At 36.8% G+C, this 24,106-nt stretch overlaps 1 long non-coding RNA gene across 2 annotated transcripts; it reads right to left on the bottom strand.

Moving 5' to 3' along the window:
* Window positions 1-14,831: 14,831 nt before the first annotated feature.
* Window positions 14,832-18,345, bottom strand: LOC149417891 (uncharacterized). 2 transcript variants are annotated; one of them, XR_016303112.1, is made up of 4 exons: window positions 18,163-18,345; window positions 17,911-18,049; window positions 17,168-17,314; window positions 14,832-14,988 (listed from the first exon to the last, which is right to left on the bottom strand). It is a non-coding gene; the product is annotated as an uncharacterized LOC149417891 (long non-coding RNA). The 2 variants fall into 2 exon arrangements; XR_016303113.1 differs by lacking the exon at window positions 14,832-14,988 and having other exon boundaries at window positions 16,694-17,314.
* Between the last annotated feature and the right edge of the window lie 5,761 nt (window positions 18,346-24,106).

Raw genomic sequence — 24,106 nt, 5'->3', positions numbered from 1 at the left:
ACATCGACAAATCGAAGAGCGAAGAGCATAGATTTACCACAAAGATTTTAGCATAGATTTTACAAAATATTAGTATAATATAATATTATCAGCCATTTAAAAAATCTATGGTACAGATTTTTTGCCCTTAGTACACGTTGGACCAACGCAGACCAACGCATTGGACATGTGTGGTTTGTTAGTAAGTGATAGGTACGTAGAATTGTATTTGAAGCCCATTTTCCACTGTGAGATTTGAATACAAGTAGCATCAAGCGACTCAATGATTTATTTATATTGTGTTGGTATTATTATACTAACTATTATGATAAAACGAATGTTCGAAAAATAAAAGGGAAAAATCCCAGGAATATTTGCAGTTTTACTTATGCATTGATGATGTAGAATCGAGGTTATTTACTAGCGCCTTCAACATATTACTTTTGAAGACATTCAAATTTTCAAATTGAAAGTAATTAATTGTATTTAATTTTAGATACTCTCAACATCGCCTTGGTGAAAGTCGTAAAAAACCACCATTCGAAATAGAATAAATACACTTCAGGCCGCCGGCCGCCCAGAAAAGTCTCACAGTGAACTGGGCTGTATACCGTTATTTTACTTTTGGTCTTTACTTTTCTGCGCGGTGGTCCCGAAGTCGCGCGGGGTACGTCAACAAATAGCGACGATAAGAGTTGCTTGAAATGGCTTTAGCCGCATTTGGTGATAGTTTGTGATATTTGATTATCTGAGTAGCCAAGTTATTCCTCACCTTCCTCTTCCCCATTTCCTTCCTCTCCCCATACTGAAAGATACCAAACTCTTTTCATTAAAGTTAAATGGAACAAAACAATTTATTTATAATACAACATAATTATACCGAAATAAGCCAAATCTCAACATGGATTTCTACAAGTTTTTTAAACACGAACTCCACAAAAGAAAATAAATTTCTCAGGGCCTATATCATTTTTAAGGTTTCTGTGTGGAGGTTATTTTTGAGAGGATGAGGTTGTGAAAGTGGGTCTTGAAGAGGCACATATCGTAGAAGGGAGGAAATGTAAAGATCTTTCCACAGTCGAACTGTTGAACTCATTAACGAGTCGTAAAAACGACCCGTTCTCGTGATATAAAAAATATCAACTAAGTATAAATGTTGAGTGTTTAAAAAACATCATGTTTCCCGACCATGCATCGGTGGCGAAGGGATAAATGATACTAGTTCGTAGGAGGATCTTCCATTGAAATACCGGTAGAACGAGGACAACATTCCCACCAAAGGACCGCCCGTTCGTCAAGGGTTTTATCAAGTATTTATGGCTGCCAAAACGTAGTTAAAAGTATTTAATCGTGACGTATTCACAGTATTTAGTGGTATGTACAAACCTACATAAGTGCGTGGAAAGATAAACCAAAAAATATATTTAATAGCTGACGTGTACCCGGCGTTGCTCGGGGTAATGAATGGTTTGGAGTAACGATTTAAGGTTGTGAATTCTCGTGTACTTGAAAACTGTTAAAGCCTTAGACACATTGCGCTTACGCATAACGAATAATTTGGGTGTTGCATATGCTAAGGTGTCGCACAACGATTTTCCTCAGGAGAGGGGGTCAGATCAATCGGGGAACTGCCGCGGAATAGCGCTTATTTGTATGGGATCTGTCACTTTAACAGATGACAGCCGCGTAATCACGACGCTCCGTATATTGTTCTGACCCCCTCTCCTACAACAGGAGAGGGGGTCGCATAATTTTCAAAAATCACCTGGCTAGCAAATTACGGTGCAAATCGTCGCTACGCTGACACTTATAACACATCATCTTTCAGATGTGACAGGTCTGTATGGGATCAAATGGTGAGCAATATGGAGTTATATAAAACGCTTTGAACTTATAGCGATATCTGTCACCCCTTTTTATATATTTTTTTTATGTATGAGCAAGAATAACAGCAAAGTCCGTAATACATCTAAATTTTTTCTTCTAATTATTAGCGTAAATCATAAATGAAATGTATATATTTCACATAATCATTTGAAAAGTTCAGTACTGTCGCTGTTCTGTCATTTTAATTGTAACGAGCTGTTTCTACGCCATTTGATCAAAAGTTGGATGGTACAACCACTGTGGTTTTTCCGGTGTTTCATAATTATTGCCATATTTTGCCAGTACAATACTTTTAAAATAGATATAGAGTATAACACTTAAAGAGCCGGAGATAAAATTTAAAGATCCGTCATAGAATGTTGATGCACACACCTACATTGATATGATATCTTGGCAAGATACGCCAATTGCATATCCTCCCATTTTGAAATATGTAACGAAAGAAGAACTAAAGGAACGCCTAAAATCTGAAGTCACTTCTATTTACATCAAATTTGACAGGTTGCCCTGTTTTTCACAATCGGTTGAACGTTGTGTGAAGGTTTTGACTGAAGCATCTTAGAAAGTGTGGCAAAAAGAACAGGGAAGGCTTTATCACCACCACCATAAACTCTTGGAAAAGTATGCCAAAAATGGAAACAAAACGTTATTTATTTATTAATGCCTTCTGTAATAATTACGACTTCAATTCTTAATGTTGTAACTGATTTTGGTTGTAAATAAATTGTTTTTGCAAGTACTGTAATTATAACTCTTTCCTCACATTTTACTTGAGAATAATTCACAAAAATTGTTTTTTTAACTAATTTTCAATCGCTTCGGGGAACCTAAATACGATAACATTAATAAACTTATTCTAAATTTCTATTAACATTAAAGACCTAAGACAACTTTTTATCACTAGCAAGCATTGAAATAAGACTTCTTTTTTGCCATACTGTAGCATCCCGCACCAATGGGGAGTCGCTATATGCACAGCGACTAGTCGACAGGGGGCGTGGCCAACATATCCGAGCATACCCGAAGTGAAGTGTTTCGGCGCTTTATTTGAAATTGGTTCTCCGCTCAGATTATTTTTGTGACGTCACGGCCGAGCATTTCCGAATATTGCCGAGCAGCTGATAAGTAATTTTCATCTGTTTAATACAATAAGGAAGTTGAGTGAAAAATATTTTGACTTATAAAAAATATGTTCATGTAGATCAAAAAATATCGATTCTAAATATATAAATATATTTCTATATTATTATCCTTAGAATTAGTTAAACGTTCTTGAAAAAGCATTCAATAGCAATAGACTGTATACGCTCCACGATTGGTCGAAAGAATTCTGACGTCACATGTGTCGTGACTTGTACGTACAACGGATCACCTATGGTGCATCTCTTTCTATTACATGAGAGATGGTCGGTTTAGATGAGAGAGGTGTATAGGCCAAACGTTTATTTGGGTTTGTCAAATATATGTACGTATTTGTTGTTATTATTATATGAAATGGATTTCTAAAGATACATATTCGTATAGTGCTTTATAATAATATGTTGTTTATTGCATAACTTAGAAGTTTTTATTATCATACATGTCACATAACATGTGATACACTTCAGGCCGCCGGCCGCCCAGAAAAGTCTCACAGTGAACTGGGCTGTATACCGTTATTTTACTTTTGGTCTTTACTTTTCTGCGCGGTGGTCCCGAAGTCGCGCGGGGCACATCAACAAATAGCGACGGCAATACCGTACAAGTACCGTACCGGGCGGGAAAAGCAAATATTCTAACTTAAAATATTAATTTAACTATGAAATCTTAATCAATTTTCTTTTTTTTAATAACATCAATTCTAATAGACGGTTAACATTGGTAAAAAAATTACTGGAATTCCTTGTTGAAGAATTAAAAATTTTTCCATACAAAATGCTTAAGCGACGTGGTTTTCACAGTTCGAATGACGTCACACCCACACTCCGCCTCTTACCGCTCGGATTCCGCTCGTTTTGGCGGGCTTAATAAAATTTTAACTTTGAGAATTAATTTAATTATGAAAACAAACTTTAAAAAAAAATACCAGTATTTAAGTTTGAATGCGAACATTGATGAAAAAAAATGGACTCAACTTCCTTATTGCGCCTTAATATTCGAGTTCAGGTTTGCTGCTTAGCTAATAAGTTGTGTAGATTGCGGATTCGTTATTTGGTAGGCGCGAGCAATTGCGCCTTAATATTCGAGTTCTGGTTTGCTGCTTAGCTAAGAAGTTGTGTAGATTGCGGAATCGTGTTTTGGTAGGCGCGAGTCAATTGCGCCTTAATATTCGAGTTCAGGTTTGCTGCTTAGCTAATAAGTTGTGTAGATTGCGGATTCGTTATTTGGTAGGCGCGAGCAATTGCGCCTTAATATTCGAGTTCTGGTTTGCTGCTTAGCTAAGAAGTTGTGTAGATTGCGGAATCGTGTTTTGGTAGGCGCGAGTCAATTGCGCCTTAATATTCGAGTTCTGGTTTGCTGCTTAGCTAAGAAGTTGTGTAGATTGCGGAATCGTGTTTTGGTAGGCGCGAGTCAATTGCGCCTTAATATTCGAGTTCTGGTTTGCTGCTTAGCTAAGAAGTTGTGTAGATTGCGGAATCGTGTTTTGGTAGGCGCGAGTCAATTGCGCCTTAATATTCGAGTTCTGGTTTGCTGCTTAGCTAAGAAGTTGTGTAGATTGCGGAATCGTGTTTTGGTAGGCGCGAGTCAATTGCGCCCTTATATTCGAGTTCAGGTTTGCTGCTTAGCTAAGAAGTTGTGTAGATTGCGGAATCGTGTTTTGGTAGGCGCGAGTCAATTGCGCCCTTATATTCGAGTTCAGGTTTGCTGCTTAGCTAAGAAGTTGTGTAGATTGCGGAATCGTGTTTTGGTAGGCGCGAGTCAATTGCGCCCTTATATTCGAGTTCAGGTTTGCTGCTTAGCTAAGAAGTTGTGTAGATTGCGGAATCGTGTTTTGGTAGGCGCGAGTCAATTGCGCCCTTATATTCGAGTTCAGGTTTGCTGCTTAGCTAAGAAGTTGTGTAGATTGCGGAATCGTGTTTTGGTAGGCGCGAGTCAATTGCGCCCTTATATTCGAGTTCAGGTTTGCTGCTTAGCTAAGAAGTTGTGTAGATTGCGGAATCGTGTTTTGGTAGGCGCGAGTCAATTGCGCCCTTATATTCGAGTTCAGGTTTGCTGCTTAGCTAAGAAGTTGTGTAGATTGCGGAATCGTGTTTTGGTAGGCGCGAGTCAATTGCGCCCTTATATTCGAGTTCTGGTTTGCTGCTTAGTATTATATCGGGGATTATTAAAAATAAAAGACTGTTGACTCAGACCTATGACGTTTATTGACACTGCGCACACTCGTTATAATCTCCCACGTGACGCATCAGGACTGCCAACATGGCTATACATAACATCTTTTCCTCCTTTATTTTTTTTTTTTAAACAATTTACAATACCAAATAAAACTTAAACATAATCACTATGACTAAATCTGACAGGAGGTTTCACCAATCTGCCAGCCCTAGTTACTACATCAGTTTTCCCACTAGTGCTGGGTAAAGGCTCACTATCATTTTTATTTTCTTGACTTCCCAAGTCATACCATTTATCGGGATTTTCATAATTTGATTTTAACTTAATGCAACTTTTTTTTATTTGGTTAACATGGACCTTTTTTACCTCTCCTCCGATTAAAAGAATTAAATACACCCATGAACTTAATTTTAACTTAATAGTTCCCTGAACCCATTTCATAGGACCTTTCAAATGTCTTAAGTATACCAATACATTATCATTTTCCTCATACTCTGTCAATGCATTTTTACTTGATTGCTTACTTTTATTTACATTATTTTCTTCTGTCAAAACATGAAGAGGTGTACGTGGCTCATACGAAAATATTTTAGCCATAGGAGACAAACCCGTGACAGAAGTAGGGGTGGAACGATAAGTATACAAACAATCTATTAGACGTTGAGCTGGTGACAAAAATTTAGAATTTTTTGAAAACATAAATTTAATTAAAATCTTTTTGAATGTTTGAACAGATCGTTCTGCTAATCCATTTGACTCGGGATTATATGGTGGAGAAAATAATAATTTAATAGATTTTTCTTTACAAAAAATAGAAAATTCTTTACATGAAAATGGAGGACCGTTATCACAAACAATAGTTTTCGGAAACGCAAATCTGGAAAAAACTTCACTTAATTTTGATAACAAATCCGAATATTTAGTATTTTTCATATAAAAACATTCTATCCACTTTGAATATGAATAACAAACTAACAAGTATTTGGAACCTTTTAAGTCAAAAAAATCCAAATGGACTCTTTCCCATGGACTTTCAGCAATAGGCCAATTATGACGCACATTTTTGTTAGCTTTTTGTACCGACTGACACATTTCACATCTAGAAATAATATCTTCAATATCTTGATTCATACCTAACCACCAAACATAAGAACGAGCAAGAATTTTTGATCTGACTATACCAGGATGACCATAATGTATTAAATTTAAGACTTTAGACTTAAGAGATTCTGGTATTACAATTCTGTCACCAAATAAAAGACATTTTCCCTTGACCGACAGTAAATTTCTGAACTTGAAATATTTTTTAATTTCTGGACTTGACAAATTTTCAATCCAACCGATTGAAACATACTTAATGACTTTAGATAACATTTCATCTTTTTCAGAATGACTTTCAACTTCTGAAAATGGAATTAAGGGTGTTGACATGTATACAAAATTACATTCCTCTACATTAAATTGTTGTTCACTTGGCAAACGTGACATCACATCAGCTTGAGGAATTTTCAGTCCATTTTTAAAAACTAATTTATAATTGTACGCGGACAATATTATAGACCATCTTATGAGACGTGATGCAGCTAAAACGGGGACTTTTTTATCTTCGGCAAATAAAGACAACAATGGAGCATGATCAGTATATATAGTAAAATGACGACCAATTAAATATTTATGAAATTTCTTGATTCCAAAAATAACAGCAATGGCTTCCTTGTGCAATTGGCTATAATTTCTTTGAGATGAATTTAACGTTGCAGACTCAAAAGCTATAGGAAATTCTTGATTCTTTACGACATGACTTAAGACACATCCGACACCGTATGCACTGGAGTCGACTGTAAGACACAATGGTTTTGACGGATCAAATAAAACTAACATAGTTTTATCTGACAAGAGAGACTTACTATTTATAAATGCTTTTTCGCATTCATCAGACCAACACCATTCTACATTCTTTCTTAATAAATTATGGAGTGGTTCTAGTACAGTAGGACACATAGGAATAAAATTCCTATAAAAATTCAACATTGACAAATACGATTTTAGTTGAGTAACATTTTCTGGACACCCAGTAGACTTAATTTTCTCAACTTTCGACAAAGACGGACTTTTGCCTTGACCTGACAAAGTAAAACCTAAAAATTCAAAAGAAGATACAAAAAATTCACTTTTTGACACATTAATTTTTATATTAAACTCATTTAACTTTGACAAAACTTTTTCTAAAGTATTACAACACTCCGTTTCATCTTTACCACCTACACAAATATCATCAATGTATGCAGCACAGTTTTTTATGCCTCCCAAGACTGTATCAATGACCATTTGAAATGTGGCAGGAGCCGATGACAACCCAAAAGGTAAACGATTGTAAACATATAAACCATTACATGTATTAATTGTAAGTAATTCTTTACTAGAATCTGACACAGACAACTGTAAATATGCATTTGTTAAGTCTAATTTACAAAATACTTGACAACCTGAAAATTTATTAAAAATATCCTCTGGACGTGGAATAGGATATTGATCAATTCTCAATTGTGGATTGACTGTAGATTTTAAATCTGCACATAAACGTATTTTTCCATTTTGTTTTGGTACACAAACTATTGGAGAAGACCAAGTACTATATTTAACTTTAGAAATTATGCCTTCGCTTTCAAGACGATCTAGCTCTTGGCATACTTCTGCACGCAGTGCATAAGCTTTGCCTCATATGCTTTGTGGAAAACAGGAGTTGAATTATTTTTTCCACTGACAGACACTGAATTTACAGTATTATCATTACCAATATTTGATATAAAAGAATTTATAAATGTATTTTCCCAAGACGGATTCAAAACATTTATCCAATTCCTACCAAGAATAGCTTCAGACGATAGATTTTTAATAACTAATACTGGTAAATCCACGACCAATTTAGAATCATCTTTTACACTTACTTTTGCAATAAAAAATCCAAAACAATATAAATTTTGACTATTTGCTGTAAACAAATTACCATAGAACTGACTTAATTTACAAGTTTTGAAAAATTTTATGTACATTTTGTGACTTATCAAGGTCGATGAACTCCCTGTGTCAATCATGAAGGACATTTTCCTACCGTTTACAAACAAATCAATATTAGCTGTTTCAGACACGGACATATTTAAAACATTTATATTACCCACATATTTTACATGATTAATAACAATTGATTTTACACTAGAACAAAATTTTGACGTATGACCGTATGTATTACACTTGTAACATTTCCAATTCCTTGACGGACATGACTCTGGTTGATGACTGATAAAACACCTCTCGCATCTTTTTCTGGGATTTCCACGTGATGGAGATAAAAGACGACTTGATGACATTGAACTCCTTTGACCTTGTTGCGGACTAGTACTCCTTTGACGTGACGTTTTCGGCTTTACTTCGAAAACTCCCGATGAAAGATCTTCTTTGTGTAATATTTCTGCAGAACAACTTACTGTCTCCATATTCTTCACAATTTTTTTTGCTTTTTCGAAACTCAGCGATTCATCTTCAGACAGTAATCTTATCGTCATGGCTTCATTTTTCACACCGCACACCAATTTATCCCTCAAGGCTTCATCCAGAAATGCTCCAAAATTACATGATATTGACAGACTTTTTATTTCTGAAATGTAATCATCAATTCCCTCGTTCGACTGTTGCTGACGATTATAAAATTTATATCTTTGGGCGATCGTACATTTTTTCTCTTCATATTTATTTTGAAGTGTTGTTACAATCTCGTTATAAGTTAACTCTTCAATATTTTTCGGATGAACTGTTTCTTTTAAAATTTTATATTTTTCCGCACCAATAATCATACAAAGATATCCAATTTTCTCTTTGTCCGTAATATTAATTACTTTTAAATAAATTTGAACACGTTCTAAAAACATTCCGAAGGTTTCACAACTCGACTCGTATTGCGGCACTGGCAAAGTACTCGTAGACATGTTAAAATGATTGAAAAAACAAAGACGAAATCACTGTTTAACCCTGGACTTATTATTACTCGTTATTAATTTAACTCTTTCGATTATTCTCGTCGCCAATTATTATATCGGGGATTATTAAAAATAAAAGACTGTTGACTCAGACCTATGACGTTTATTGACACTGCGCACACTCGTTATAATCTCCCACGTGACGCATCAGGACTGCCAACATGGCCATACATAACACTTAGCTAAGAAGTTGTGTAGATTGCGGAATCGTGTTTTGGTAGGCGCGAGTCAATTGCGCCCTTATATTCGAGTTCTGGTTTGCTGCTTAGCTAAGAAGTTGTGTAGATTGCGGAATCGTGTTTTGGTAGGCGCGAGCGATTGCGCCTTAATATTCAAGTTCTGGTTTGCTGCTTAGCTAAGAAGTTGTGTAGATTGCGGAATCGTGTTTTGGTAGGCGCGAGTCAATTGCGCCCTTATATTCGAGTTCTGGTTTGCTGCTTAGCTAAGAAGTTGTGTAGATTGCGGAATCGTGTTTTGGTAGGCGCGAGCAATTGCGCCTTAATATTCGAGTTCTGGTTTGCTGCTTAGCTAAGAAGTTGTGTAGATTGCGGAATCGTGTTTTGGTAGGCGCGAGTCAATTGCGCCCTTATATTCGAGTTCTGGTTTGCTGCTTAGCTAAGAAGTTGTGTAGATTGTGGAATCGTGTTTTGGTAGGCGCGAGTCAATTGCGCCCTTATATTCGAGTTCAGGTTTGCTGCTTAGCTAAGAAGTTGTGTAGATTGCGGAATCGTGTTTTGGTAGGCGCGAGCAATTGCGCCTTAATATTCGAGTTCTGGTTTGCTGCTTAGCTAAGAAGTTGTGTAGATTGCGGAATCGTGTTTTGGTAGGCGCGAGTCAATTGCGCCCTTATATTCGAGTTCTGGTTTGTTGCTTAGCTAAGAAGTTGTGTAGATTGCGGAATCGTGTTTTGGTAGGCGCGAGCAATTGCGCCTTAATATTCGAGTTCTAGTTTGCTGCTTAGCTAAGAAGTTGTGTAGATTGCGGAATCGTGTTTTGGTAGGCGCGAGTCAATTGCGCCCTTATATTCGAGTTCTGGTTTGCTGCTTAGCTAAGAAGTTGTGTAGATTGCGGAATCGTGTTTTGGTAGGCGCGAGTCAATTGCGCCCTTATATTCGAGTTCTGGTTTGCTGCTTAGCTAAGAAGTTGTGTAGATTGCGGAATCGTGTTTTGGTAGGCGCGAGCAATTGCGCCTTAATATTCGAGTTCTGGTTTGCTGCTTAGCTAAGAAGTTGTGTAGATTGCGGAATCGTGTTTTGGTAGGCGCGAGTCAATTGCGCCCTTATATTCGAGTTCTGGTTTGCTGCTTAGCTAAGAAGTTGTGTAGATTGTGGAATCGTGTTTTGGTAGGCGCGAGTCAATTGCGCCCTTATATTCGAGTTCAGGTTTGCTGCTTAGCTAAGAAGTTGTGTAGATTGCGGAATCGTGTTTTGGTAGGCGCGAGCAATTGCGCCTTAATATTCGAGTTCTGGTTTGCTGCTTAGCTAAGAAGTTGTGTAGATTGCGGAATCGTGTTTTGGTAGGCGCGAGTCAATTGCGCCCTTATATTCGAGTTCTGGTTTGTTGCTTAGCTAAGAAGTTGTGTAGATTGTGGAATCGTGTTTTGGTAGGCGCGAGTCAATTGCGCCCTTATATTCGAGTTCAGGTTTGCTGCTTAGCTAAGAAGTTGTGTAGATTGCGGAATCGTGTTTTGGTAGGCGCGAGTCAATTGCGCCTTAATATTCGAGTTCTGGTTTTCTGCTTAGCTAAGAAGTTGTGTAGATTGCGGAATCGTGTTTTGGTAGGCGCGAGTCAATAAGGAAGTTGAGTGAAAAATATTTTGACTTATAAAAAATATGTTCATGTAGATCAAAAAATATCGATTCTAAATATATAAATATATTTCTATATTATTATCCTTAGAATTAGTTAAACGTTCTTGAAAAAGCATTCAATAGCAATAGACTGTATACGCTCCACGATTGGTCGAAAGAATTCTGACGTCACATGTGTCGTGACTTGTACGTACAACGGATCACCTATTGTGCATCTCTTTCTATTACATGAGAGATGGTCGGTTTAGATGAGAGAGGTGTATAGGCCAAACGTTTATTTGGGTTTGTCAAATATATGTACGTATTTGTTGTTATTATTATATGAAATGGATTTCTAAAGATACATATTCGTATAGTGCTTTATAATAATATGTTGTTTATTGCATAACTTAGAAGTTTTTATTATTATACATTTTTATTATTTATGTAATATATATTTATATCATAGCATGTGATACACTTCAGGCCGCCGGCCGCCCAGAAAAGTCTCACAGTGAACTGGGCTGTATACCGTTATTTTACTTTTGGTCTTTACTTTTCTGCGTGGTGGTCCCGAATTCGCGCGGGGCACGTCAACAAATAGCGACGGCAATACCGTACAAGTACCGTACCGGGCGGGAAAAGCTAATATTCTAACTTAAAATATTATTTTAACTATGAAATCTTAATCAATTTTCTTTTTTTTTAATAACATCAATTCTAATAGACGGTTAACATTGGCAAAAAAATTACTGGAATTCCTTGTTGAAGAATTAAAAATTTTTCCATACAAAATGCTTAAGCGACGTGGTTTTCACAGTTCGAATGACGTCACACCCACACCCCGCCTCTTACCGCTCGGATTCCGCTCGTTTTGGCGGGCTTAATAAAATTTAAACTTTGAGAATTAATTTAACTATGAAAACAAACTTTAAAAAAAAATACCAGTATTTAAGTTTGAATGCGAACATTGATAAAAAAAATAAAAAAATGGACTCAACTTCCTTATTCTTGCACCTTGATTTAATTTAGTTAGATTACATTACTATAGGGCCAATATCATAAAGTCGATTCCAAAGCCTTAATAAAGACTGTTTGGTATGGCAACCACATTCTAATTCCTGCAAATATAATTAAATTTTGGACAATAAAAGACTTGTGGTAGGCCCTATGTTCAACTTTTGTACAGATTCGTACTAGGCCTATATATATACTCTAAGTATCTAATCTTTTTACATTACAAAACAGTACACCTATGGGAAAGTAAAACTAGCATTATTTGGAGTCTATGTGAAAATTTGGATGCCATATAGTATGTTGAAGGATAAGTGAGCAATGAAGGAAGTTGGGCAATTCATTGATTCATATACTTACTTGGAAAAATTTAGCTTTATAGACCAAAAACAATATGGCTTTCAAAAGAAAAAAAGCACAGAGAATTTATTACAGGATTTTTCAAATTATATTAATAATTAATTAAACCATAAAAGACATGTTTTAGTACTATTTATAGATAACTCCAAAGCGTTTGATACAATTGACCCATAGAAATTATTAAAAATCTTAGAAGCAATTGGAATTAGAGGTAACCTACTTAATTTGTTTAAAAATTATTTATTTAATAGACATATCTGTGTAAAAATATTAGAAAAAATGAGCTGGAGGAAAAAAATCTATGCTGGAGTCCCGCAGGGGTCGATTTTGGGTCCAACCCTTTATATTATATTTGTATCAATAATGAAAAAAATATTTAAATATGTAAGGCACTTTGTATATGCTGACGACACTGCTCTTGTCATATCCGATGAACAATTATCCATTGCGATTAAATATATGCAACATGACTTTACGTCCCTGATAAAATGGTCACATGACGCAGGTCTAATCATTAATACCAAGAAAACTAAATTGATGCGCATACGGTCTCCACATGCTTCATTTCAGATCATGCCTAAAATAATTTCACATAACTTTATATGTATTCATCAAAACATTTTACAGCCCTGTATGTGTGAAAGTATTGAACTGGTAAATGAATACGTTTATTTGGGGGTGACTGTTGATTGTCATTTCAAATGGGATACACAAATAAACAAAACTTGCAAGCGGCTGAGAGCGATAGTGGGTAGGATATACAAACTGAAATGTTTCGTTCCGGTGAATATTTTAAAAATGATTTACTTATCACTCGCAGAATCAACTTTACGGTATGGTTTAACTACTTGGGGTCACTCTTGTAAAACTAATTTAAACCACCTGCAATCAGTACAAAATTCTATGGTTAAGTTATTAGCTCAAAAACATATTTTTTCACAGAGACGAAACATATCATTGTTGTATCGGAATTTAACAATATTACCGGTGCAGGCCTTATTATGGTACAAAATATTGATTCAACATATATCTGAGTCTGATTATAAAAAGAAAGTGGAACATGAATATAATACAAGGTTTACAAAGAATGAAGGAATGCTTGTTCCAAAATATAATAATAAATACGCATGGCGAACCCTAGAATTTAACGTGCCAAAAATGCTTAACATGTTACCCATTAATATAAAAAATTGCGATTCTACAAACAGATTGAGATATATGCTGAAACAATGGTTACTAAATAGAGATAGTTTATATTAATTTAGGTGTGTTAATTGTATAGTTATAGTATGTGTATCTTCCAGAATGCGACTATTACATATTGCTCAGTAAAATTTAACCTTCAGGCCAGTTCTCACAGTTCGTATTTTTAAAGTTAGTGTAGCTTCCCACATTTGCAGATTCGACCCTACAATAAAACAATTCATTGGCCTGGTATTTTTATAAACATATTGTCTTGTTTGTATCATTTATGATTTAAGAATTAGTGACATTTTACTCCAAGCGGCGGCAGCTTTCAAATAGAGCTGTTCGCTCTCTATTTTATGATGACCCTAGTTAAACCATTATGCCTAAAAATATTTTCCAATACCTTTCCCACCCCTGTCCCATAGTAATAAAAGCCCCAAATAAAGTTTCATCTCCCTTAAAATAATTCCTTTAAAATATTTGTATTGTTTAAATCATGTCTGTATCATTAAGAATAGTTAAGTGCATTTTATTTTATGTTAAGAATGTTGTTTGCCAACGAGCGGGTGGAACATCTTTATTTTGGTAAAATGTCCTTCAGAATTTAGTTTAAATACAGATACCTCCCAGAAAAAGGACAGTATTACAGTGTTGCTATAACGGGTAGGTACAGACGTACCTACGCAGGAGCTAGTGTTGATATAACTGGTAGGTACATGCGTACCTAGGCAGTCAGTCGTGAGATAATTACTAGGTTTATGTAAACCTAGGGAAAACTGAAGAATAAAGGAAACTAGACCTTTATTTCTTTCAGTTTAAGTTTTAGCAGAGGAAAATAAGATCCTCTGCAATTATATTGTGAATTAATAAATTTATATGTCAAGAAGAAGAAGTGTTTTCCTGCATTCCATCTGACGGCGTGTTCTCGTACCACGATAGCAGAAACAGTATGTGTGTATGTAGGTAATTGATCATTAACATCCTGTTGACAAACTGCTTTATTGCAGTTTAACGGGATTGTAGCTTGAAAACCAATAAAAAAATTAAATAAAATTTGATATTATTTTATTAATGGAAAATAATATATTACACCACACAAAGGAAATATAAACATTGAGGGAACAAACCCCTTTAAAAACATGACAGATAAATCCTGAATTGAGCCGATCAGGTTCTGCCCCATCCTGAAATTTATGTTTAATAAATTGCTCCAACAAAAGAGACACATCTCGTACTGAGGAAACTCCAGCTTCAACAAGCCTGTTGATCTCCTGTATCAGGTCAGGATGAATTTCTTGGGTCATCTTGGCCGCGTCTCTGCTGTGGTTGTGGCTCGCTTCTCCGATTGCCGAGACGTAATAACGTAGCACACATTTAGGTGGGCTGGTGGATTGAAGGGCTGCCTTCACTTGTTTCAGAATCTGAAAACAAGCCACGATGTTTTACTATAAATAAAAATAACAGAACCCTACAAAAACAGTAATTATTGGTTTGGTAGGCAGTAAAAAATATAAAATAATATTTTCAACAAAAAAATATCTGATTTCCTGAAGGGCACAGGGAAGTATGCTTCACACCTTCTATTTTGCAGTGTTGAGGCCCTGGGAATCATATTTTTGGCCATGGTACTGTGCTGACATCTACCATGGCAGCACAGTCAAATTTAATAGATACGAATGTTGAAAATGGGTTTAAGTAAGCGATGGGAAGTTGCGTATTCCCACCACATTTCCTTCTAAACAAATGTGTGTATCTGTATCTAGATACATTTTTACTAGTATCTGACACCTCAGATACTTTCAGATACTTTATTTTCGAAGTTTTTTTTTAATATTAACTCCACACAGGAGACCCTGAAGAAAATAATTTCCCTCAGGGTCTATGTCATCTTTGGGGATGCTGTGTGGAGGGTCTTTTTGTGGAGAGGAAGGAGTGAACATGGGTCTTGAAGAGTCCCATGTTGTAGGAGGGAGGAAACACAGAGGCCGGCAGTTCGTTCCACAGCCGAGCTGTTGAACTTAAGAACGAATCGTAGAAGCGACCCGTTCTCATGTGACAAATGTCAACCGTGTACAAATGTTGTGCGCGCGTTTGGCGTGTATCCCGACTACGCACCGGTGCCGAAGGGATCAATGCCACTAGTTCCTCAGAGCATCTTCCATTGTAATACCGATAGAACAAGGACAGCATACCTACCTGAAGCCTGGTGCTCTAAAGTTGCAGTCCGTTTGTTAAGATTGGGGAATCTATCAAACGGACCGCCCGTTTTTGCACAGAGTCAAGGGTTTTTTTCAGGTATTTAGGGGCTCCGGACCAGAGATGGCTGCCAAATTCGACAGTAGGGCGCACTTGCGATTTGTACAGGGCCAGCAGTTGTGTACTATTAAAATATCTGCGGGCCCTGTACAGTACGCCCAGCTTCTGAGAGGCCAACTTTACTCTGACTTCGATGGAGCTCCCGTACCTGAGCTGGTCACTTATAGTTACACCAAGCATATCAATGGAAGGCCTGTTCGGAAATTGCTTCCGTTGAAGGAGACTAGATTATCATTTGGATCCCTTTTAGACGTAATCAGACAGGATTGGGTCTTTGAAACATTAAATTCAACGAGATTATTTTTACCCCAGGAGGAAATACTCTCGAGATAACCGTCCATTCTCTGCTTCAAAGCCCTCCGAGCCGTTGGAGTTTGTGTGCCCTTTGGGGGCTTGTCAAACAAAAAGCTATCATGAACTGTACTGTCATCCGCGTAACAATGAATCGGTGCACATGTCAAAAGGTCATTGATGTGCAACAAAAACAAAGTCGGAGATAGAACCGATCCCTGTGGGACACCAGCATTTATAGAGTGAAAGAGAAGTGAACTTCTTTACCGATTTTCTTTAGTTAATTTTAAAGTTTTCTCACAGATTCATGACACAGATTCAGCTAGTGGTACCTTTGTCCATCTAGTGTATAATATTTTATAGCAGTTTATATACATGGGTCCTAACCTGAGTAACCGAGTACCAGGGAACCCCCGTATATAAAAAATGAATTTAAAAAATAAAATAAAAATAATGAATAATTTTTTTTTTTTTAATTTTCCATCAGAACCCAAAGTAATCAAGTTAAACATAGTTCACGTATTTTTAATTTATCCAAGGGGCGTCGGGTACCCGGGTAGTAATATGCTACCCGGGTACTCGCGAGTATCACCGCTTGCAGGCCAATTTGCCAATATCTTTTTGGGCAACGAATAAAACAAGCAAGTGTAAATATGTAAAATAATCACAAGCGTTTACATCTACCGTCTTTAAGAAATTAAAGTAATCGCTGTTTTCGATAATATATATATATATTTTTTAAGTTTTCCCCCAAAAAAGAAGAAAAGTATCCGAGTATCTGTGAGTTACTTTTAAAAAGTATATGTATCTAGATACAGATACAATTTTACAATGTATCTTGTATCTGTATCTAGCTACAAATTTTGCCAAGTATCTGTATCTAGATACTTAGTATCTGACACAACACTGCATCTAACTATAGTGAAAACATTAAAATAATGTTATAAAGTGATTGCCCATGTAGGGATAAGCAGAGAAAAGAAACTATCATACCTTGGTTTTTGCTCTTTCTGCAATTTGAGGTGGAACAGGAAATTCTGGAAAATATTTTATTTGTTTCACACTCATCGTTGCGGGACAACCAAGCTTCTTGGAGTCCAAAACTCGGAACCTCTTCTTCTTATGGTTTGGGTGATCAGCCTGAAAGAACAATTCAAGGTATAGGGTCTAATAGGCTTATACGTATAAGACGCCTATTATTTGTGCGGCAAATAAATTGACCATGGTTAACTTATTTGACGCAGATGATTAACTTTTACAAAAGTTGTTAGGGCCTATGCAATGTTGACATTAGTATAAAATTACAAGTGTGGTTATAATCCAGTGTGATATGAATTAAAATTGTGAAATGAGATATAGCTGCAGGGGCTTTAATTAATTTGGCACTTTGAGCACGGTCTTCTTTAGACTAACACGACAGGAGGATGTGTTACGAGCCACGGCACACTTTTTAACATACAAAGATGAATTATGATTGGTGTGATTGTCGTGATAATCTAAATGAGACGGAGCTGCAACTGCCATATTAGGAAGGCCCCTGGTGTAATCTAGTCCTAGCTTACCTAGGCCCAGGCCCATCGCTTTTTATTTTATTTTAAACACATCACCGACGATACGGTGATCATTTTGGGGTTATAGACATTAATCTTGGACCAGAGAGTGCTCTGTCAATGCTACTATTGAAAGACGAGGGGGAGTAGGCCTAGCTGATGTGGTTCAAGGGTGTATTAACATACCAATTCAACTTTCTTTTCTTCTTGTTATTTGGGCGGTGTAGTCGGGGGCCTTGGGCGCACTCTCTGTACGCATTCATACCGAATGTAAATGGCATCCCAAAGAACTCCACTGTAGGCGGGCAGAACGTGTATACTGCATCTGAAAGATTGGAAATGTTAATTTCGAATAACTCGTAAATCTCAGCAGCTGCTTATGAACTGAAGAAATGGGAAGGCCTACCCTAGACCTAGGCCCTAAGGTTTAGAACTTACCTCCCAACTTCTTTTTCATACTGTCTCTCGTTGAAAAAGAGTGCCCCAACGCGTTCACAGAACACAGACATGCTTCATAATTTACTTCATTGTCAATGTATCCACTGATAACACCTGTCTCTGAATTCTTTTTGAAATTACTTAACGAAACTTCTAAAAGACGGTCTAAACCGGCACTCAAAGACGCCAATTCTGTTGATTTCTGACGTTTCTTTTCACCGCCCACCGCGTTTCACTGATTTTGCATCCAGCGTTGCCAAGTCCAGATTGCAATATTTCCCTAGATTGGGAATCGAAATTTCCCTAGATTTCCCTAGATTCCGGGGGTACCACCTTGGCAAGTTGAAAACGTCTGTCCGTCCGGGGGGGGGGGGGGAGCTTTGAAAAAAGTACTTGGTTTTTGTTGATAACTTTCATATATTATTTGTAGTAATACAAATACACGAATACCCAAATACGCCACATATACACCAGTACGTAGTCACTGTTTTTTTTATTATCTTTCTTATATGACAATTATTTTTGTTATATGGCAACAGTGGCCGACAGTGGCAACACTGACACAACAAATTTGACATTGACATTTATACATTTGACAATTATAACATACTTATCATTTCAAATGATAATTATAAAATACATAACATTTACATGATATTTACAAAGATCATGTAATTATGGACTATTCCGACACACAAAATACCTACTATTTAACATGAATTTATTCATTATCCCATTCACATATTCATTATTTCTTAATTCAATTGAATAGAAGTATTGTTTTCGATAAGTGTGACGGAATAGGCAATATTTACGAAAATACATGTGCATGGAGTAAATTGTTAAGGTCAAATAATAGCAATACATAACATAGCGATGCCTTAATCTGAAATTTTGTGTTTTACCGGGTAAGTAGAAGATTACAACGCCAATAATAATTTGTCAAATAACATATTACAAAAATCTCTGATGTACCAGGCCGTTCAACTCTACAACAAAATCCTGAAGGAAATTGCTGTGATAGAAAATATTAATAAGTTCAAAAATGAATTAAGAAAATATGTCTATCTCAATTATTAATGTTTCTTTTTTTGTGACTTTATTGAAATATTTAAAGAAAGATTATGTTTGCCAAACAATGTACATGTTTATATGTTTATAAAACTATTAGCACACACGAAGATGTGAGCTAACTTAAGATTAATAAATAAATAAATAAAATAAATATTTTAATGATAATAATATTTGGATAATTTGTAAGGCGCTGTTTTTGTGAAAAAACACCTCCAAACTTTGGAAATGTACGCTTTGCAGATTAAAGGCATCGATGGGCTGTATTCATTGATATTAGCTTCTGTGATTATGACTTCTAGTCATTCGCCGAAGATTTTAATTTAGATTATAGAAAGGAACAAGAAGATTTGGAATAATGAATTATTTGTATAGCGCCGTTTCAGTAAAATATTACCTCAAGGGCGCTTTGAATTATTAGTACAGGTTGAAGACTGAAGTTTATCAGTTTGGCAATGAATATATTGGAAAGTAGCTTATAAAAAATTTAAACTTAGTAGCTGAACGCTGAACTTTGTGTTACACTAACCCTGTTTTAAATGTAAATTAATTGGAAATAGATAATAATAATTTCAAAGTACTTACCACTGAATTCAAAACAGAAATCTTAATAAAAATCACTGTAAACCAACCGAAATTGCCGAAAGTGGAAAGCCAAAAGTGAAAAGCTGAGAGAAGATAATTTCTTATTGTATGATCATAGACAAAGTTGTTACACTCTACTCAAGGGAAGTTAATAATTAATATTATTCATGTAAAAGATAAGGAGGAACGAGTACAAAAAAAAGAAGTTACTTAAGTTCGAACACGATTAAAATTTATTTAAAAAAATGTATAAAGAAGGGTTAGTCTTAATCTAGCTTAATTATAGTTCTTATCTTGAACCGCGGATCTCCACGTTCGCACTTATCACCGACATCACACAAGCGGCAACTTGGGTTGAATCCGAAGGGCGGAATTAGTTCGGCCTGGGCCAAGGCTCCGAAGGGCGGAGTCGGCAGGCAGCGACTCCTGAGAGGGCAGCTTCCTCGTAGGGATATCCTCAGCGCCGCTCCAAGGGGGAGAGCAGGAAGTTTCTCGGCGGAGGCGAGACGGTAACTTCTGATAGGGCAGCTCCCTGGTCGGAAGAGCCTCGGTGCCGCTCCAAAGGGGGAGAGCAGGAAGTCGAGTGCGAAAATGTGAACTGTCGAGAACTAGGCGAGATCGTGACCGCCGAGAGGGCAGCCTCCTGAGCGGAGGCGCCTCGGCGGCCGCCCCAAGGGGAGGCGAGATGATGACTCCTGAGAGGCGAGAGCGTGACTGTCGAGAGCTGAATCAGTTGTATTCACCCGCGCAATCCGGCGACTGTGGCACGCCTGTGGTGCGATGCTGGAACTATAGTGGTTCCGCTTTACACCACTTCGGTGCGTTGTCTTGAGTCCGTGGCGCTGGCATCGACATTCTCACCGTAGTCGTTATTATTATTTTAAAAGATGCTAAAATGACATTTTTACAAAGCTTTCAAACAATTACAATATGGCCTAGCCTTGGGCGAAGGTTTTTATTGCCGGGTCGCTGGTTTAACAATACACCCATTTCGGATTACGACTTGATGGGTGTATTTCCAAGTAGGCTTTCTATTTTTTTTATTGAGGGACCGGTGAAACTATTGACAAAATATTTAAGGTCTAATAAAATCTGAACTGCCGCCTCCATCTGCGTGTGAAATCACAGAGACAAATGCTGGAGCACGTGTTCACTTTGGTCTTTCTGTGAATTCAAGTCACGTAGATACCTAGGGACATATCAAAGTCGTAATCTGAAACTTTTAAGAAGTCCCCGGTTTTAATATTTTTAGGAACATAAATATAATTTTGAGTTGTCAGTGTTAAGAATAACATTGCTTTATTTATGTACATCAACATTATTTAAGATTCCGGGAAATTCCAAAAATAAAAATACATTTATGTTCACTGGCAATCCCAATAATATTGTCATGTAAAAACTTTTTTTGCCAATAAGTACGAAATTTCCCTAGATTTGTGCTGATTTCGTGAAAATTTCCCTTTTCCCTAGAATTTTTTTTTCTCCCCTAGATCTAGGGAAATTTCCCTGGACCTGGCAACGCTGTTTGCATCACAGTGATCACAGGCAGTGAGAAACAATTTACTCGGAACATATTCGGGTATGCTCGGATATGTTGGCCACGCCCCCTGTCGACTAGTCGCTGTGCATATAGCGACTCCCGCATAGCGATGGGCGGAATTGATGAAATTCGATGGTTTACTCGATCTTTTTTACCATTCGAAATATCGCACCTCCGGTGCTAAACTGTCACTTATGCAAAAAATGCAATTTTTCAGGAGAAGCGTTTGAAAATTCGACATCCTATTATGATGTATAGTTCTTCTTGTCTAAAAAATGAACTGGTAATTATTTAAACTACAACTTTAAACTTCATATCAAAGTAAAAGCAAACGTCTCACAACTTTGTAATAAAAAAATATAAACATTTTAAATTTACAACCCTCCCAGAAGTGACGTTATGCCACTAGAAAACAATTTACCATGCAGTTATGTCATAACAATCAAAACACAATATCATACTTTTCTAAAGTTTTATTAATTAAAAAATCAAAGCAGTATAACAAACTTTCTTAATTCTACATATAGAACTTTACTATTAATTAGACTTTTTAATCTTAGTCTTCTTACCATTTTACGAACGGTTTTCAGCGACGTTTCATATTAAATCAGTCATTGGTCACGTATTGTACCTATTTAAATACTATAATTACGGAATTTTAGCATTAATTTTGTACTAATTGGGTACTCTTAAAAAATTAAAAACCTTTAATTTATTGTCACATTCCCAGGAAAATCAGGGAGTCTTTAACACTGCGGTTTCAATAAACTTGTTTTCCTTGCAAGTGGAAATGTGACTCTATAGAATGTTAGAAGTACAAAAAATGAAATGAGATCATTGTAGAAACTTTCATTGTATCTTGGTATGATATTTGCCTCCACTAATTGCAATAAATCACGCTTTTTGCGTTCTGTAATTGGTATTTTTGAAGTATATGCTTGCTTGAAGGGAATTTCATGTATTCTTTGGGCGTTGCCTCTACTTCCGCGTAAATTTTTTCCTCTTGGTTGAATTATAGCTTTTGCTTCCTCCCAGTTTTCAGTTTTGTAAGTTGTTCGATATTGGTAATTTTCACAATTCTTTGTGAATTTAATGCATTTAATATCACCGGATTTGATTACATCTCCGTTTAAATTTTTTGCTATATTGAACTTCATGTTTTCCTCAAGTGACTTCAAATCAAAGAAATCATCGTAATTCATTTCTTTTACCACAAATGGTTTACCAGTCTTCTTCGCCCCACGAATCAGTGACATGTATTGGTCGGGTACATTAATAGATCCAGCATTTTTTGCTCTTGTTACAGCTTTTTCAATAACCGAATGCGCTACGTCGCCTTCGTTTTGCGTATGACCTCGAATCAAAAAGTTATGTTGAATGGAATTAATGTCAAACTTACTGACTGCATAATAGTACATCGCAAACACAAACCTGTTCTTTTGTTGGCCACAGCAATTGTCCGAGTAAATAATTATATCGCAGCCATGACTTTCAAGTGCAATCTGCTCCAGGTATTTATACACACATGATCCTATTTCTATGGCTCCTCTATTGCCCAAGCCTTCGTGCTAAAAATAACAGGTTGTTTCTTTCTTTTTTGCATTAGACATTGTTAAATTATAACAATTTAGTCTCAATTTGTAGTAAAAGGAGCTTGATATGCCAACAGGACAGGGTAAGGCTAAGGACTCACGGAGCGATTTTTACCCGCGCCCGCCGCGGTTGCGGGCCCGCAGCCTCTGTAGAATGCAGATATGTATGTAAAAAATTAAAGCACATTTCACGACGCGTTTTACGCCCGCGGCGTGTGCAATTGTTTGCGGGGCCCGCTGCACCCGCGGTCATCTTGTACCGGCGGCGCGGCTGCGGTCCCGCGGCCGCGGCGGGTTGCCCCCGCGCGCTCTGCGATCGGTTGGCGGGCGAGTTAGTGGAACTCAGTCTTGCAACCGCCCGTCTTGCGATAATCAACCGCCAAGATTGCGGGCGATAACCGCGACCGCGGCGGCTGCGTCACCGCAAAAAAGAGCGGTCTCGTGAGTTTTGAAAATAAAACTCCATTCCGCCACCGCAGCGGACGCGGGTAAAAATCGCTCCGAGAGTCCTTATGGGACTGGGACACGGTCAAGCGGCTTGATCGCAAGCACGTAGTTTATTGTCTATGGCACTTTGTGTCAAGCATTTTGACCGTGTACCGAAGCTGGCTTGCAAGCATTGCGCAATTCTACGTGCTTGCGGCGAGGCTTGATGCGAATTTATATTTTTGTGGGAATAGACAAACGACAATAGACAAATAAATATCACGTATCATAAACAATGATATAAATTGAATAAAATTGTTATAAAATAGGTACTTAGTTATTGTTTTTGTGTTCAATTTGTAGAAATCCATCTAATTTAAAAATTCTGGAAGTATTTTAGTATTTTTTAATAATTATGACAGCGGTTTTCAAGGTCATTAATAATCAAACTGTAGAATAAATAATTTTCTGAATTTTCAATGGAGAAAACATATTTTTTGTATGAATACCGCACAAGATATTCATACAAAAAATAGCTGTAGCCTGTAATACACTTTGCAAATGCTCATGGGTAAAGCGGTACCTTAATTTGTACCATTCTTGACACCAAATTCGTTTCTTTTTATTATTTTATTCAAACATAAAGCTAACGTAAGAGCCAAGAACGCTTTGTCTTTGACAGATTCCATTTTGCCGCGAGTCACGAAATGACAGGAAGGCATAGAAGTAC

This window comes from Hesperophylax consimilis, chromosome 14 (genome assembly GCF_061612785.1).
Source record: "Hesperophylax consimilis isolate HC1 chromosome 14, BYU_Hcon_1.0, whole genome shotgun sequence".
In the NCBI taxonomy this organism is placed as follows: domain Eukaryota; kingdom Metazoa; phylum Arthropoda; class Insecta; order Trichoptera; family Limnephilidae; genus Hesperophylax; species Hesperophylax consimilis.
This window is presented reverse-complemented; position numbering and strand designations above follow the sequence as displayed.